We start from the raw sequence: 13,580 nt of genomic DNA on the forward strand, positions 1-13,580 counted from the left end.
AACATGTAGATGTATTTTGGAATAAAATTGTTAGCACACCTGATATACAATGTGAGTAGTGCACCAGTAAACTCTTCTACGTACAGAGTGAGAAAAGAATACTGCAGTTGCATATTTCTCTCTAGGCAATTTGACTATATAACAACTAAAGGTTTATGATAACTGTAATTACTTAGTTATAATTAATTATCATAATTACTAGCTACCTAATAATTATTACCTTTTGGGTTTCTAGATATTCCGCTATAAGCAAAGATTAATGAGTCTCTCCTAATGTATATGTTGTGAATTTATATCTAAAAAAGAGGGAGAATATATATAGAAAATGAGAAATATCATGGTGATGCATAGGGTATGATATATTTAGCTTCATTTTAAGAATTTTATATGTTTTTCTCTGCTAGGGCATACATGGATATGGATTCACTATTTACAGAACTTAATTTTAAAAATTTTTATTGAAAAGTATTTGTGTTTTAATTGTTAGTTATTGTATAATGTACATGAAATTGTACAGGATGGAGCACTTTGTTTGTATATTATGTATTATGCACATGGCACTTTTTGGATAGACATTGGGGCAGATTTACTTCCGTTCGCGATCCAGCGGTGCGTTCTCTGCGCTGGATTCGGGTCCGGCCGGGATTCACTAAGGCAGTTCCTCCGACGTCCACCAGGTGGCGCTGCTGCGCTGAAAAGCATCGTTCCGCACTGGAATTCACCGGGCCGGACCAAGTGAAGGTATGCGCGTCCCAAGCGACACTTTTATTGTTTTAAATGCGGCGGTTTTTCCGAATCCGTCGGGTTTTCGCTTGGCCACGCCCCCCGATTTCCGTTGCGTGCATGCCAGCGCTGATGCGCCAAAATCCGATAGCGTGCGCAAAAATCCTGGGGCAATACAGGGAAAGTCGGCGTAAATCGGAAATATTCGGGTAACAAGTCGGGAAAACGTGAATCGGGCCCTTAGTAAATGACCCCCATTGTATTTTAAGATGAATACAATTCATGGGTTTGCACAAATATGTCACATTGTACTTTATTTAAATTGTAATAATTGATTGTGTTTTCATCACTAAATTTTTTCTTTCTAAATAATTTCACTTAACATGCATCATATAAGATATTCACACGCATAAATTATTTGGTATCAAATTAAAATTATTATATAAATTAAGATCTTCTTTCAATCTGGTGGGTTCACATATTGTTTACAACAATCATCTTATATCTTTGGATTGTGGTGAAACACTGTAATAACTAGATATCTGCTTTTCAGCTACAAATTTTATGACAGCCACAACCTGCAAAATATATCAATAAAACAGAATAAAAAGTAAAGGCGCCATAAACCCTATACAATTTTGAAAGCAGACAAGCAGGCGATGCATTTGGCAATTAACATTCAAATGTTCCTCTAAAATATGTACAAAGCCAGATAATTATATAAAGAAAATATACTTTCCTAAAACAGTAAGATGTGAGAAGATCATACAGACTCCACATGTGTATATCCACCAAAATGTGCAGCAAAGGCAACGTTACATCCACAGGGGGCGCCAAACAATTTTTGCAGAAAATTGCACTGAGCATCACACAGATCTATCATTGTCTGCTCCTTACACAATGGTGACCCAAATAAATAACTATATATCCATAAACCTGGCTGAGATAATAAAAGTCACGTTTAGATGTGCGCCAGTGTATTAGCCGCACAATAACAGAACCCTCCGCGCTTCATAAGAATGAGAGTGAGAACGTCATAACATAGGTGTAAGTAACGGAGGATGGTGTGAAATAATAACTTTATTCCAGAACATGAGTGTGTTTTTGGTGTTACATATAACTTTATGGACATGTTCTGGGTCGCGGTGTAAATATATAATGGCAACATTAGGCGAAGAGGATCGAATGTTCATCGTATAGAAGGCAATAAGAGAGAAAGTGTGTTCTTAGATAGTTCTGCATATAGAAGGGTTAAACATGAATATTAGTTGATATTATCCCTTCTCTGAATGTAGTAACATATAAAGTGAATATTTCCATTATCTGTGAGGTGCAGCAGCTCCTGTGTCCCGCAAATTCTCCCTGCAGCCTGATGGCTAAGAATCTGGAGCGGGGGCAGTCTTCAGGGGGCTGTATCTCTGCCTCTGTGACATATAGAACCTCACTACTTTTTTCTTATGAAAAAAGAGAGTCTCCTCTTTTATTTGATTCTAAATTTGTGTTTCTAAGTGTCAGAAAAATGGAGATATTAACTGTTAAACTGCCACTGGGAGTGATTTTTATATATAAAAATGGCACCTGATATTCTCACTTTCAACCTGAATATCTCTGGAACCATGGCACCTAGAAACATAATTCAAGATTCATTTGAAAGAAGAGATTCTCCCATTGGGCAATTGCCAACTTTGCCTACCCATAGCGCCGGCCCTGCCTGCGACCCATGTCTATGGTCACAGGTGCACCCGTGTTCCTCTCTGTATCCCTCCATGGCAGCAGCAGCACTTACCCTGCCTTGCTCCAGCGGCGGTCCCTCCTAGAATGTGCGCATGCCGGCTTTCTGAGATTTAAATATACGATGATTGGTGCTGGCCGACCACCTTCCCAGTTATATTCCCCGAAAATTCCTGTATCCTCTGCCAGGTCTTTGATCCTTGTGCCTGAAAGAAAGCTTTCTAGTTGTGAACCTCTGCTTTATAGTTATTCCCTGTTGTGACCTTCTGCCTTGTTCCCTGACTTCGATTCCGTGCCGCCTGTCCTGACCTCCAGCCTGTCCCCGACCTAGTCTCAAGCTCCTTGATTCTGTACTTCCCTTTGGCCACTACCATGAGCAAAGTCGTGCCTGTGGAATTGTCCAGCAACTTGGATAGCACTTAGTGGAACAGCGTCTTGAACAATTGCAGACCAGGACCCATCGACTGCTTCGCTTGGCTTCAGTCTTTAAAAGACCACCGCTGCTGCCCTACGTGTCGAACGGGTCAAACTCTCACAGGCAGCTTTTTCTCAAAAAGCTTTTTAGCCGCAGATAGGAATTACTTCTGTCACGGGTGGACCCGCTCACCCGTGCCTCTCGCTCCCTGCAGGCGCCGCGCCAGCGCGTCTCACCTCTCCCCGCTCCCGAGTCCCGGCCTCCCTCCGTGTGCGCGCGGTCCCGCGCCTTAGGGTGCGCGCGGCACTTCTAGGAAATTTAAAGGCCCAGCGTGTCATTGATTGGCACTGGTCATTTCCCATGAGGCTATTTATATCTGCCTCTCCTAATTAACCCTGCCGGATCTTTGTGCCTCACAGCCTTAGAGAAAACTCTGTTGCGATTTGCCTGCGTTCCAGTGTCTCCTGCGTTCCTGTGTCTCCTGCGTGCCTGACTCCCTCCGTGTTCCTGTGTTGCCTGACTACCTCCGTGTTCCTGTGTACCAGTGTCCCTCCGTATTGCTGTCGTGAGTTCTGTGTTCCCTTACCCTTCTGCTTGGACCTCCTGTTGCTGACCCCGGTTTGGATTCTGACGTTGCATCTCTGCCGCCTGCCCTGACCCTGTGCTTGGACTGTGACCTCGAGCTTGACTGCTGTTTCTGTACCTCAACCTTGACCGCCACTGCAGACAAGTCACGCCTGAGGAACGACCTGGTGGTACCACGCCGCAGCTTGTCTAACCCGGCTCTGGGGAAAACCGGGTACCACTTAGACTCGGGTCCCAGGTAGTGGCTTGAGTCATCGTCTGCAGTGGTCCAGCGGATCCACATCCCGCAAGCCTGACAACTTCATAGGTGATCGAGAGCTTCTGCCCATAAAGCTTGCTTTAGAAAAGTGGCGGTCATGTGCCATGCAGGCTCAGCCCGTCTCCAATTAATGTGCGGCGCCGAGCGAGGGCTCTGTCACGGAACCTGACCTTTGCTCTGGTGCCGGCAGAGCGCGCACTGCACTGTGTTACGGCCAAGAGCCACGCGTCGGCTGCAGTAGGCGGGCTGACCGTGGCGGGTGAGGTTAGACAGGATTGCTCCGGTGTCTCCTGGACAACTTGGCTGCGCCTGGGAGCGCAGCGCAGGTTCCTGTAGTTGGTCAACCTGGCCCACCACCCAAACAGCCTGGCAGTTTGGCCAGGTGGTTCGGGCTGGGGGCCAGCAGTAGTAAAGTGCACCCAACACACACCACTGACCAAGCTCCCCCCCCCCCGCCGGTTTCGGCATCTGAGGGTTTGTGGGGCTAGCGTGAAAGCGTGGACTCGTTCCAGGCGCTCTTCATCCAGTGGTGGTTACACCCACTTCCATGAGAAGCGGTCAGGGAGATGACAGCACACTTCTCCTCCTCACACGGTGGATTATGCCAGGGTGCCACCGGCGGTCCCGACTGCAGTGCTGCCTAGCGCACCTATGGCGCCTCCTCCTTCACAGGCGGTGCCCCAGGTCGTTCCTCCGGCTGGTGAGTTGGCATGTGATAAAGCTTGGAAAAAATCTTATGTTGCAGGTGATGATGTGGTAGGCGCCCTTAAGGCGGTGTTAGCCAAAAGGGATGCTGGGGCTCCCCTATGGGCGACAACGTCACTGCCTCAGCAGGCTCTGGAGTCGGCGGGGAAGCGGTTTAGTGACTCATACTTTTGTGGCGTGGCCCCTCTGGGCATGCGGGTTGTAGCGCGGCCGCTGGGAAAAAATAGTTAATTTTGAATATATTGATATTTGGTCATTGTTTTCTCCAGATCAGTTGACAGTTGATAAGGAGAAGCATTTTGAAAAAGGGGAGGATAAAAAGCTGAAGGTTGCTAGGACATTCGGAAATTGGCTTCAGGCCTTCGCGATTATGGCAAGTATTGTAGTTCAGCGGAGGCCTGAATGTGCACGGGATATGTTCGTGTACATGTAGAGATGAGCGAGCACTAAAATACTCGAGTGCTCGTCAAACTTTTTCCGATGCTCGAGTGCTCGTTTTGAATAACGAACCCCATGGAAGTCAATGAGAGACTCAAGCATTTTTCAAGGGGACCAATGCTCTGCACAGGGAAGCTTGGCCAAACACCTGGAAACCTCAGAAAATGATGAAAACACCATGGAAATGGACAGGAAACAGCAGGGACAGCATGCATGGATGCCTCTGAGGCTGCCTAATCGCATCATTATGCCAAAATTATGGGCAACAGCATGGCGATGACAGAGTGACCGAGTGAGGCATCTAAAACACCCAATAAATGACACTGACACTATAGGGGACAGCATGTGGAGGCAGCGGCAGGCTAGAGAGGGGCATGGCGACATACCCCAAATGGACTCAGGCTTCAAACCAATTTTAAAAATTCCTTTTGGCGAGGATAACGTGTAGCACTGTACGTATCAGTATTTGACATGGTTATGACGGCAGAGAGGAACCAAAGGAGGTGAGCAAGAAGCGCTGAAATGATTTCCTATGTGAACAAAAGGTTGACGGTATATTTAGTCGATAACACAGCATGGTGGCGACATAGTGACCAAGTTCCATAACGTATCTGGTGAAACACCCAAAAAATTAGCCTGACACAGCTCGTTTGCAGCTATGGAGACGACTTTTGGAGGCAGCTATGGAGATGACGTATGGAGGCTGCTATGGACACAAGATGTGGAGGCAGCTATGGAGACAACGTGTGGAGGCAGCTATGGAGACGGCGTGTGGAGGCAGATATGGAGACGGCGTGTGGAGGCAGATATGGAGATGATGTGTGGAGGCAATGGGGACGGTTATGACACCCGAGGTGAACGTAAGGAGGTGAGAAAAGAGGAGTGAAAAGATACATTTTAGAGGTAAAAGGTTATAGGTTGTGGGTTGAAGCCCCTGCCTCTCGGCTCCTCCCCACCCAAAATGGGCCTGGGGGCCAGAAGCGTTTAATTTGAAAAAATTATAATTTTCAAAGCAGGCAGGGTCGATTGAATATTTCATCTAGGAATAATGGAATAGCATAGCAGTTCTATTTTTTATTTTTTTTCGGAAATGGTTCCATGATTAAGATCGACAGTATGGGGCATATTGCGTTGCTATGATTGAATCCTTCAGGTCTCCAGCATGGCGGCGACAGATGGGCCGAGTTTCATTATGTATCTGGTGAAACACCCGAAGATTCTGCCTGACACAGCTTGTTTGCTTAAAGGTGCTGCAGTTCAAACGATGTTAGTTGGATCTTGGGATGGAGCTGGCGGTCCGCTGCCAGGCGAGCTTTTGCCTGTCCAAGCTCCTGCCTCTCGGCTCCTCCCACCCAAAATGGGCCTGGGGGCCTTACTTTGAAAAAATTATAATTTTCAGGTAAGGGCTACAAACAGCATTTTTAAGAACCTTTTTTATAAGATCAAGTGTAGTACTGTTCTTATAAATAATTGGTCTGGTTATGGCGGGGGAGGGTAACGTAAACAGATCCGCAAGAAGCGCTGAAATAATATCGGTCAATGATAAAAGTTTGGCGGTATATTTTGTGGATAATGCAGCAGGGTGGCGACAAAGTTAACAAGTTTGATGTGGAAGCCATTAAAACAACCCAAAATTTTGCTGGACACAGCTCGTTTGCTAAGGGGACAATGTTTGGAGGCAGCTATATGGACGACTTTTGGAGGCAGCTATGGAGACGACGTGTGGAGGTAGCAATGGAGACAACGTGTGGAGGCAGCAATGGAGACGTGTGGAGGCAGCTATAAAGACAACGTGTGGAGGCAGCTATAAAGACAACGCGTGGAGGCTGCTATAAAGACGACATGTGGAGGCTGATATGGAGACAATTAAATTTGGATAGTGCCTGTATGTGGCAGTCCAAAAAAGTTTTCAAAGCAGAGGAGTGGGTAGGTGGCCCTCCAGAAAAATTGAATAGAGTGCCAGTATGTGGCAGTCAAAAAAATGGTTCAAAACAGAGGACCGGGTAGGTGGCCCTCCAGAAAAATTAAATAGATAGAGTACCTGTATGTGGCAGTCCAAAAAAGTTTTCAAAACAGAGGACCGGGTAGGTGGCCCTCCAGAATAATTAAATACATAGAGTACTATAGCTAGAGCCTCTGCTTTAGTGTACAAAGAGGAGGAGAAGGAGGAGGAGTGCATACATGCAGGTTGAGCTGATTACACCTGGTGGAGAATGGAAATCATGAGAAAACCATGCTTGATTCATCTTGATAAGCGTCAGCCTGTCAGCGCTGTCAGTCGACAGGCGTGTATGCTTATCGTGATGATGCCACCAGCTGCACTGAACAGGCAAGAACCTCCAAAGTGTACAGCGCCAGTTTGGGCCACATGTCCAGCTTTGAAACCGAGTAGTTGTAGGGAGCTGTGTGAACATTTGGGACAATGGTATGGTCAGCTACGTACTCCCTCACCATCTTTCAGTAAACATCAGCCCTGCGCTGCCGAGACTGGGGACAGGTGCCAGTGTCTTGCTAGGGTGACATAAAACTGGCAAAGGCCTTGTAAAGCGTACCCCTGCCAGTGCTGGACAAGCTGCCTGCTAGCCTACTCTCCCTCGCTACTTGTCCCGAAGAAGTACGTCCTCTGCCGCTAGCGCTGTCAGAAGGGAAATACTGTTTCAGCTTGTGCACCAGGGCCTGCTGGTATTCATGCATTCTCACACTCCTTTCCTCTCCAGGGATGAGAGTGGAAAGATTTTGCTTGTACCGTGGGTCCAGGAGAATGAATACCCAGTAATCGGTGCTGGAATAAATTCTTTGAACGCGAGGGTCACGGGATAGGCAGCCTAGCATGAAATCTGCCATATGCGCCAGTGTCCCAACGCGCAAGAATTCACTCCCCTCACTGGCCTGACTCTCCATTTCCTCCTCCTCCAACTCCTCTTCTTCTGCCCATACACGCTGAACAGTTAAGGACTGAGCAATGGTCCCCTCTTCTGTCTCTCCAACATTCTCCTCCTCTTCCTCCTCCGATACGCGCTGAGAAACAGACCTGAGGGTGCTCTGGCTATCAACAAGGGAATCTTCTTCCCCAGTCTCTTGTGACGAGCGCAAAGCTTCCGAATTCATGCTAACCAGAGAGTTTTTCAACAGACCTAGCAGCGGGTTGGTGAGGCTGATGATGGCGGCATCGCCACTGACCATCTGTGTTGACTCCTCAAAGTTACTCAGCACCTGACAGATATCAGACGTCTACTCCTCATTGTAGACTTGAGGAAGCTGACTGACCTGACCACAACAGTCGGTGGGTGGGCAGTTGGAGATGGCGCTGCGCTGCCCTGACAGTGGCAGCATCAGTGGTTGACTTGCAGAAATGCGCACAGATGCGGCCCACCTTTCTGAGCAAATCAGACAGATTGGGGTATGTCTTGAGGAATTGCTGAACTATCCAATTTAACACATGGGCCAGGCATGGCTCATGTGTCAGTCCGCTGAGTTGCAGAGCCGCCACCAGGTTACGGCCGTTGTCACACACAACCTTGCCTGGCTTCAGGTTCAGCGGTGCCAGCCACAGATCCGTCTACGCTGTGATGCCTTGTAATAGCTCTTTGGCGGTGTGCCTTTTATCGCCTAGGCTCAGCATTTTGAGCACCACCTGCTGTCGCTTAGCGACGGCACTGCTGCTGTGCCTAGAGCTACCGACTGATGGCGCCATGCCCACCGATGGTAATTCGGAGGAGGAGGTGGAGGAGGGGTGGGATGAGGAGGCATAGTAGGCCTGAGAGACCTGGACCGAGGTAGGCCCTGCAATCCTCGGTGTCAGCAGTTTATAAGCGGCCCCAGGGTCAGACTCGGTCCCAGCCTCCACCAAATTAATCCAATGTGCCGTCAGCGACACATAGTGGCCCTGCCCAGCAGCACTCGTCCACGTGTCCGTGGTTAGGTGTACCTTGTCAGAAACGGCGTTGGTCAGGGCAAGGATGATGTGCTGGTGCAGGGCTGGGACTGCACATCGGGTAAAATAGTGGCGGCTGGGGACCGAATACCGAGGGGCGGTAATTTGGCTGAGTAATTTGGAGTAATTTGGAGATGTGGACATTGAGGGCTTGGGCGTGTGGGTGGGTGCAACTGTATTTCCTCTTGCGCTCCAGCGTCTGGGCTATAGACAACTGAACGTTGCGCATGGAGACATTGGTGGACGCTGTGGAGGATCGTGGAGGCAAAGGTGTGGTTTTCGCACAAAAGGTGTTTGTGCCGGGGTCCTGGGCAGGGGGGCTCACTAGCAAAGGCAGCAAATGACACAGGGGAAGGAGCAGTGGTGGGCCCGGCCGGAAGTGATCGGCCTTGGTTCCATTGAATGGGGTGTTTAGCATTCATATGCCTGTGCATACTGGTGGTAGTTAAGCTAGTAGTGGAGGAACCCCTGTTGATCCTGGTGTTGTACAGGTTGCATACCACAGTCCGTCGCTCATCCGCTGTTTCTTTAAAGAACCTCCAGACTTCAGAAAATCTAGCCCTCTCCACGGGAGCTTCACTACGTGAAACATTTGGCGCTAATGCATCAGCTCTGGCCCTGCCTCTCCGTCTGGCACCACCACTGCCTCTTCCAACCTGTTCTCGTATAGGATTTGCCTCCATCTCAGATGCACTGTGTTCAATTGGCCTATCAACCCAGCTTGGGTCTGTCACCTCATCATCCTCCGATCCCTCAGTCTGCTCCCCCCTCGGACTTCATGCCCTGACAACAACTTCACCACTGTCTGACAACCGTGTCTCATCATCGTCCTACACCTCTTTACACACTTCTTCCACTACGTCAAGAATGTCATCATGACCCACAGACTGCACCTGGTGGAAAACCTGGGCATCGGGAAAGAGCTCAGCAGCAACCTGACAAGTGGTTTGTGACTCTGGGAAGGGTCCAGAAAACAGTTCCTCAGAGTATGCAGGCTCAAATGGCAAATTTTCCTGGGAGGGGGCAGACCGGGGGTGAAGGAGGTTGAGGTGGAGGAGCTGGAGGAGTGCTCATTTGGGTAACATGGATGGACTGCGTGGAAGACTGACTGGTGGAAAAATTACTTGAAGCATTGTCTGCAATCCACGACATCACCAGTTTGCACTGTTCTGGCCTCAACAGTGCTCTACCACGAATCCAAGTAACTTGAGACATGAAGCTAGGGAGTGTAGCTCTGCGGCGTTCCCCTGCTCCCTCATCAGCAGGTGGTGTCTCACCCCGCCCAGGAACACGGCCTCTGAACCCTGCAGTAATTGAACGCCCACGCCCTCGTCCTCAACATTTTCAAAATTAAAGTCTATTATATAGACAAAACAGAAATATAAACTGTACATTTTGTTTTTTTTGTGTTTTTTATTTATTTATTAATTTTTTTGTTTGTTTTTTTTATAGAACAAAACGTGCAGAAGAAATCACACAGCAACCACAGAAGATGATTGCTATGGCTGGTTTCTAACCTACACTGACAGCACACAAAAGTATTTTGTGCTGTGACTGAGTGTGTCACTTTAACTTTTGAAAACCGCTAATGTAGCCCCAACAAGGGCTTTTGGGTTCTTGGAGAATCACTCCTGCCTAACAGTAAGGTCCTTTTAGAATCACTCCTGCCTAACAGTAATCTACTAGAACACTCTAATGCTATCCCTGACCAGCAGCAGCTCTCTCCCTAACGGCATCCAGACAGAGAATGATCTGAGCAGCATGGGCAGGGGCTAGTCTATTCCAGGGTCACCTGATCAGGCCAGCCAAAGCCAGAGCTTTCCTGGAATCAGAAATGGAGCTGTTAATCACAGACAGCTCTGGGTGTGGTTTTCTAGCAAGAAGCCTGAAACCTGATCCCATCAGTACAATTTTCGAGTTCTGACAGTACCCCCCCCCTAATATGAGGGGCCACTGGACCCTCAACTAAAGATGCTCTATCAGTTCCCATGCAAATAAGATCTTGGGCCTTTAGCAGATTTTTGCGGACTTGTGCCCAAACAGAACATAGGCTGGACGGATCAATAGACACACAAGAAAAACGGGGAAGAAAACCATAACTGCAGAGAAATGAGGACTTGGCGGTAGATGGTGGACAAATTACTTGAAGCATTCACGCAATCCACGACATCACTTGTTCTGGCACAGTAACTTGAGACATGAAGCAAGGGAGTGTAGCTCTGCGGCATTCCCCTGCTCCCTCATCAGCAGGTGGTGTCTCACCCGCCCAGGACCACGGCTTCTAACCCCTGCAGTAATTGGATGCCCAAGCCCTCGTCCTCTACCACTAGCCCTCGGGTTCAACATTTTCAAAATTTTCAAAATATAGACAAAATATAGATATAGACAAAATTTATATTAGATATAAATATAGCCAAAACAGAAATATAAACTGTAATTTTTTTTTTTTTTGGGGGGGGGGGGGTTGTGCTTTTTTTTTTTTTAATAGAACAAAGCTTGCTATAATCAGACAGCAACCAAAGAAGATGATTGCTATGGCTAGTTTCTAACCTACACTAGCAGCACACAAAAGGATTTTGTGCTGTGACTGTCACTTCAACTTTTGAAAAACGCTAATGTAGCCCTAACAGGGGCTTTTGGGTTCTTGGAGAATCACTCCTGCCTAACAGTAAGGTTCTTTTAGAATCACTCCTGCCTAACAGTAATCTACTAGGACACCCTAACACTATCCCTGACCAGCAGCAGCTCTCCCAGTAACGGCATCCAGACAGAGAATGATCCGAGCAGCACGGGCAGGGGCGAGTCTTTTCCAGGGTCACCTGATAAGGCCACCCAACCACTGCTATCGATATGTAAGTGTACCACGTGATGCTGGGTGTACTGCAGAGTCTCCTGGCTTGTGATTGGCTCTGTTTCTGCTTGCCAAAAATCTAAATGCCGCGAGATGCCATTTTCTTGAGCGGGTGAAATACTCTTTTGAGCACCGAGCAGTTGCGAGTGCGCTAATGCTCGAACAAGCATCAAGCTCGGACAAGTATGCTGGCTAATCTCTAATGGTGAAGTACTTATCATGGGGAACTTCAATTACCCAAATATTGACTGGGGGGGGGGCAGGAACCTGCAGGTCATTCAAAGACAGCAGGTTCTTGTCAACAACAAAAGACAAATACCTGTCGCAACTAGTCCTGGAGCCAACAAAAGGGGGGTACTGCTGGACCTTATCCTAACCAACAGACCTGATAAGTTATTAAAACTACAGGTTGGGTGTAACCTGGGGAATAGTGATCATAATATCATTGATTTTGTATTACACTTTACTAAGAGCGTTGGTGGAGGGGCAACGAACACTCTAAACTTCAGGAGGGCAAATTTTAAGCAACTAAGGGAAGACCTTAAAGGCATAGACTGGGACAATGTTCTCAAAGACAAAAGCCCCCCCCTCCCCTGAAAATGGGACTACTTCTCATATATTCTAAAAAAGTCCTGTGAGATATGGGAAAAAGCATAAGAGGAACAAGAAAAGGCCAATGTGGCTAACTAGTCTTGTAAGGAAAGCAATAAGCGAGAAAGATAAGGCGTTTAAGGTGCTAAAATGTGAAGGTAGCTATGAGGCATTACAGGAATATAGAGAGAAAAATAAATCCTGTAAAAAGCAGATAAAGGCCGCAAAAATAGAGATTGAGAGAAATATTGCCAGGGAGAGCAAAAATAATCCCAAATTATTTTTCAAGAATATTAATGATAAGAAACTAAAAATGGAGAGTGTGGGCCCTCTTAGGAATAACATGGGGGTCATGGTGGAAGGAGATGAGCAAAGGGCCAATGTACTGAATGTCGCCTTCTTGACTGTCTTTATCCAGGAAAATGCCCTGGTGGAAGACACAATGAGGAATAATGTAAATTCTCCTTGGAGTGTCAACAGTTTAATGCAGGAAGAGGTACGGCACCGCCTAACAACCACTAAGATAGATAAATCACCGGGGCAAGATGGCATACACCCCAGGGTTCTGCATGAACTATGTACTGTGATAGACAAACCGTTATTTTTAATATATGAAGATTTACTGAGAACTGGTTATGTTCCTGGAAACTACAGACCCATGAGTCTAACTGCTGTGATGGGGAAAATATTTGAGGGGTTTGTTAGAGATGGTATCATGGAGTATTCTCACTGTGCATAACCTTATAACCCAGCTTCAGCATGGGTTTATGAGAGATCGGTCCTGTCAGACTAATCTGATTGGTTTCTATGAGGAGGTAAGTTCCAGACTGGACCTGGGGGACCCCTGTAGATGTTGTATATTTGGACTTTTCAAAGGCATTTGACACCGTGCCACATAAAATGTTGGTATATAAAATGAGACTGCCGGGACTAGGGCAAAATCTCTGTATTTGGGTAAGTAATTGGCTTATTGATAGAAAACAATGGCACATTTTCAGATTGGGTTGACATTACCAGTGGAGTGCCACAGGGGTCAGTATTGGGGCCACTTCCTTTTAATATTTTTATTACTGACCTTGTAGTGAGTTTACACAGTCAAGTTTCAATATTTGTAGATGATACTAAGCTGTGTAAAGTAATAAATACTGAGGTCAATAGTTTAGCATCACAGAGGGATCTGTGGAAGCTTGAGGAGTGGGCAGAGAAATGGTTGATGAGGTTTAATGTAGATAAATGTAAAGTTATGCACTAGGGCCGTGGAAACAAAAAGTATAATTATGTTCTAAACAGTCAATTACTTAGTAAAACTGGGGGGCGGAGCCTGACCGCGTTACAAGACGGAGGCTTG

Source organism: Engystomops pustulosus, chromosome 8 (assembly GCF_040894005.1).
Source record: "Engystomops pustulosus chromosome 8, aEngPut4.maternal, whole genome shotgun sequence".
Taxonomy (NCBI): Eukaryota; Metazoa; Chordata; class Amphibia; order Anura; family Leptodactylidae; genus Engystomops; species Engystomops pustulosus.